We start from the raw sequence: 6000 nt of genomic DNA, 5'->3' as shown, positions 1-6000 counted from the left end.
TAACTGCCCCTCTCGTTCTCTTTTGGTTTTCTTTCCTCAGTAAACACAAAGCAAATGCTATGCCAAATAACAAAATGTTCTGAAGGTAAATGCTGTTCTTTCCAGCTTCATTTCACTGATTAGATGACTCCTAATATCTGCACCACAGCAAGGACTTCTGCATACTAAAACCGGGAATATTTCCCCCAATAATTCATTTTTGAGAGTAAAATAAGTTGCTTCTTGGCCTACTGAAAGCAGGGGCTACTAGGATCACTCACTATTTTTCTCGTTGCAAAATTCTGTGGATGCAACATGTTTATAATTTTCAGAGTAAATAGAGATGGGGCATAAAAAAGGGGCAGACAACATCACTATTTGTTCTATGATTTTATACACGGTGCTATCTATTCATTTAGCTTGAGATAGGAGCTGACTATCTACTCCATGCTGGCTGGAATTCTCTCTCTCTCAGGCAACACTAGCCTTAAATTTGTGATCGTCCTCCCTTAGCCTCTTTCCCAAGAGCTAGGATTATAGGCATGCAGCACCACCACTGGCTTCAACATGAGACGATTTAAAAAGAAAAAGTTACGAAGTCTGAATTAAACTACCTCAATAAAGGAAAAAAAATTCATTTAATGAAATATTTATTTTCTGAAACTATTCCACAAATATTAAAATTATATGTGACATTTTTTGTGTGTTTGTGTATGAGAAAGAGACAGAGAAACAGAGAGGCAGAGATGGACAGATGGACAGACAGAGAGATAGAACCCAGGGCCTTGTACATGCCAGGCAAGTCATCTACCATTGAGCAACATCGCAGAACATATTTTTAATGTAACAAAACAAATGTGCAGAGATGTACAGTATAGTATTTCTCAATCAAGCTGTGTACTAAGTATCTTTTGCTCCAGGTTAGTGTCTGGGTCATTTTGACCAAGTTTCCTACTTTTATTTATTTATTTATTTTTTGGAGGGCCAAGAGTGTGCTCGGCTGGTAGTGTGCTCATGTAACCTCCAAAGCCTTAGGTTCGATTCCCAGAATCCCAGAAACTGAGCATAAACTGATCACAAGCCTGGAATCCCAGCATTATGAAGGTAACTATAGGAAGATTAAAAAATTCAACACTCTCATTAACTACAACAAAAGTTCAAGGCTAAGCTGGGATATATGAGATCTTGTTTGGTAGGTTGTTTGGTTTGGTTTATTTATTTATTTTAAGTCAGGGTTTCTCTGTGTAACAGCTCTGGCTGTCCTGGAACTCACTTCATAGACCAGGCTGACCTGGAACTCAGAGAACTCTACCTGCCTCTGCTTCCCAAGTGCTGGGATGAAAGGTGTGGGGCACCACTGCCCAGCAATTTTTTAAATTATTAACAGAAATTAAAAAGGGGAAAGTAATATTATGAAGTAGGAAAATGACAGGTGGCTTGTAACTAAAGCTCCAAAAATCATTCTCCATACTGCCTCCATGGTGATTTTTCTAGAAAAAAAAAAATCTGGTCTTGATACCAACTTCTTGGTATCTCTTAGTGACTCTGCACTGCTATTGGCTGAGCTTTGAGACTGACTCCACCTACACTGATTGCATAAGAACAAGAACAACAGCTCCAGCTCACTGCACTGTTTGTTAGAGTTCGTTCTCCTTGCCAGCTTCAATCTGAGAATCTTGTGAAAAAGAAAAGTCAAAAGAGGCAGCAGAGTTCTGAGGCCCAGGCTGGAAAAGGGACTCAAAGCCAGCACCCATGCCAACTTGGTCCCAGGCCCCACGTCCGCTCTTTCTACTTTTTGATGAGTTGTAGCATGTTCTTAATATCATCATGAATGTATAAAGTCATGGGTCAGAGTTGCCAAACCCCAGCTGGGCTCTTATTTTCTTGTTGCTGATGGTCTGCTCTTAGAGATTCAACTAGGTAAATTCTGCCTCACCATGACCAGGCACTTGGCCAATGGCTGAAGAGGCCTTAGACAAGGTCCCCATCCATCCCACTCCCTTATTCCTTTTCCCACACCCAGAGCACTACAGTGAAGCCACCTCTCTAGGACCACACTGTCAACGGGTGCACAGCGCAGCAGTAGCAGAGGATGTGACGGGAGGTCTGGACAAACTTTTCCAACATCCGAAAGTCTGTGCTGCTTTTGGAAAACCACTCGAGACTTTTGTAATATTTTATGGATATTGTATATTACATAAGCTTTACCCTTTTCTCTTTGATTATTAAGAAGCTCAAGGTAAAAATCATTCTCTCTGTGTGTCCCCCCCCCCCCAGTGTGTGTGTACAGATGTGTGTGCAGGTTCATGTGCCTTTGTGCAAATGTAGAGGGCAGAGGAGTATATCAGCTAGGCTGGCTGGCCAGGGAGCTCCCAGGATATACTTGCCAATCCCCCATACCTCCAGTGCTGGGGTTATAGTCACAGAGTCCACAACCAGCATTTTGGTGATAGAGATTCAAACTCAGGTCTTTATGCATGTGACCTATTGAGCCATCTCCCCAACCCTCAAGGTCAAAAATTTTAAATCTGCCTTAATAAAGCTCTCATTACATGGACTTTAGATATTGCCTTATTTTCACTTATTTTTATTGTATATGTGTGTGCATGTGTTATACAGCTGATTCTAAAATCTAGAAAAGGTAGGTGAGATGAACATGACTAAGTAGCATTGTTCTTTGCTCTCGCAGGCCTCTAGAGAATAACAGCTATTGGTAGTCTAGGGCCCCACGGAGCTGAATTTCAGGATTTGTTTTTGCTTTCCAGTTTCTCACTCATGATTTCACTGAATCCTCCTCAAATCTTATGAAGAAAGTAAGGCTGATGATATTTTTGTTTCAAAGAGGAGGAAGCCAGAGGGCCTTGCCAAAGACATTGACCCGTCCAAAGTCACCAATGGAAGAGAGCAGAGTCCGTATCTCTCAACAGAACATTCTCATCTAAGGCTCCTGCCTTCAACCCTCCTTTAGTGTCCTGAAAATTATCCTTTAGTGTCTACCCACGTAGTACAACTCTAAGTTCTCGCCTGGACTCTGTTTCAACAATCCATGGTTTTCTATTTTCCATCAGGTTCAACAGTCTGTCTCTAGCCCCAGGCTTCTTTCAGACTTTGGTAGCAGCAGGGTCATGTGCTCCTTCCCTGTTCCTGCAGAGCAGCCTCTGCCTGACGTAATGGCCCTGGCACTGGGGTAGGGGCTGACTCTTCACCAGCTGTGTGGCCAGCTCCTTAGCTCTGCCAGTGGCTGGATCCTTTCCGTTTCCTCCTCCCTGGTGAGCCCGGCAGCTTATTTAAATGACATTCTGTTCTTGTAGTTGTTGTGTTGTGTCCAAGAAGAGAAGGAGGGGGCCACGTGTTGGCTTTTGATCATGATTACAGGCTGAAACCGCAAAAATTATACTTTAAGAAATCTGAAGTCCCCATTCCTTCCTAAAGGCGACATCACAGACCGGAGCTTTGAAGAAAAATTCGAAGTGAACTGGCTATTCTATCCATTGACAAATAAATATACGACGGCTCGATTATGTCCCCACAGCTTGTTACGCCTTAGGGTCCTCATCTATGTTGTGAGAAAGGCACTTATTCAGCAAGAAGGGTAAAGGTGACCGGCATGGCATCCTGTGAATGGTACATTCAGAGCCTCTCTTCATGTCACAATTCTCCCTTGTGATCAAACCCTCTCTAGCACCTGATTTTGTTTACTACCAGAGTACTGAGGCTGGAAAAAGTGGCCCCTTTCTGTATTTACCCACACATTTACATCTATTAAGGGTTGGCTATGGGCACTCTGCATAGACATACACAAGATGAGTATTCGTCTCTTGAGTATATATAAATAACTGATATTTAGCATCTATAGCTTTAGATGAGTGTAAGATGGTGGAGAGCAAAGGCGCTTTTGATTAATTCTGCCTGAGAAGAGTGAGAAGGAGCATTAAGTTAGCTGTTGAAAATGAATGGAATAGGGAGAAAAACAAGATGGAATCACGCATGCGCACACACACGTGATAAAAGAAAAAGAGAAGAAAAACAATGCATTGCTTGTGGTAAGGATGAGAAAGCAAGAGGGAGAGAATGAACAAAAGGAGAATCTGAAAAAGAAAGTAGATGATAAAATTCAATATTAAATACTATGTTGGGGAAAGCCTGCGGGGTTTCTAAGAGATAACAAGGAAAAGGAACTTTCATATGTGATTATTAGCACATCAGTAACCTCAGGGCACCGAGGCAAACAGAACCTGCACTGAAGAAGTGGCCCTGTCACACCAAGTCATTTAGAGATCCACATCCTTCCATCTTGCTGATCTCTTGCCTCCTGGGCATTGTCCTAGACCTTCTGCTTGAAGTTAGGGCCTCCCTTTTGCCTTTGAGAAGAGCCATATCAAGGCAATTTTCCTTTAAACAAATGATGTAAGAATTGTCATTGAAAACTCAATCACATGTCACACATCTCCCCAAGAGGAAGGGTGGCAAGTACCAACTCTAGACTCTAACTGTTCATCTATATATCCAAGACAATACGACAGTGGGGGCCAGGGAAGGGACAATATATGCCCAAACTTACTTATGTAGGTGACTTATTAATTCCTATATTTAATTTTGCTTATAAAAGTTATCATTTATTATGTTAATCTTGTGAACGCCCATGGTAATTAGCTTGCTTTGAAAATTCATCGGTCGATCTAGGACCTACACAGGGAAATTGACAAAATAGAAACATACATTTTTGTTTCAACGTTCCATGTTGTTCACAATTACAGCAAACTGATTATCAAAACGTACTGCAATTTCGAATTGCATCTCGAATTCTGTCAGACTCTGGCGTTCTAGTTTCTATGTCAATGTCTTGCAAGAAGATTCGGGTTTTATCTGGGTCAACCAAGCAGAATTCCTGGAAGAGCTGACTATTTTCAAGGCATCAAGCCAAACTCCATGGAACCTTGGGCTCACAATGAGGTTAGCAACTCAGAGTCACCCGTCTTGACGAGCACCTGCTTTTTGATGTGGTGGAACAGAATTTACTTGGATGCAAATTCAAGATTTAGGACAAACCAATCAGGTATAAACACTAAATATATGAGTGCTATCTATTAATGGTGTCGTTTTTGCATTATTTAATCAATTATTAGGTTGAAGGGCATGATGGAAGTGGCAATTTGTGAGCAGAGAGACCCTCTTCTACTTTTATAGGTGGGCACTTGGACACCAAACAATGTCTGGAAAAGTTTTATTTCTGAATTGTACCCATTGATCAAATGCCTTGAAAACTTCTATCTGTGGCTTTTCCTTTCTGATCTTGGTAGCACTGTTAGCTTTCTCTGACTGTGACCCAAAATACCAGAGAGAATGACTTTAAAATGTGATTTATGTTGGTTCATAGTTTCTGAGCTTTCATTCCACAGGCCTTGGTTCTGATTCTGGGCCTGTGATAAAGCAGAAGTTCATGACCACCACCACGGGGGCAGGGCTGAGGACTGGGAGGTAGGAGTGGGACTGAGGATGGGGGGGTACCGGGAAGAAGCTACTCACCTCATGATGCCCAGGGCACAGAGAAAGAGGAGTCTAGGGTAAGGCATAGCCACAAAGATACCCCTCCAGTAATTTGTTTCCCTAAATCTAGGCCTCAGTTCCATAAAGAACCTTCCAAATTAGCATCACTGGAGGAACTTAGCAGATCACTCCATATCTAAGCCTAACCCCATTCTCTATGGGACCTTCTTCTCATGGTTTGCAGCTCTTCACCTTCTCCAGCCATAAAGTGCATGCTTGTTCTCTCTCTCTCTCTCTCTCTCTCTCTCTCTCTCTCTCTCTCTCTCTCCTCTCTCTCCCACCTTCTTTACTAAGGTGAGTTTCCTCATCAGCAAATTTTATTTCCTTTCTTTCTTTAGCTAAATACCTTTGATGACTTCCCAATCTTTCAAATGAAACTAAAATTGCTCATAAGCCTCTCTATGACCTTGTCTTAGCCTGATGCTGGAACTTGTCCTTCAGTTACTATAAAGCAAGTCAAATACAACCTAGTTA

The sequence above is a fragment of the Chionomys nivalis genome, chromosome 11 (genome assembly GCF_950005125.1).
Source record: "Chionomys nivalis chromosome 11, mChiNiv1.1, whole genome shotgun sequence".
In the NCBI taxonomy this organism is placed as follows: domain Eukaryota; kingdom Metazoa; phylum Chordata; class Mammalia; order Rodentia; family Cricetidae; genus Chionomys; species Chionomys nivalis.
This window is presented reverse-complemented; position numbering follows the sequence as displayed.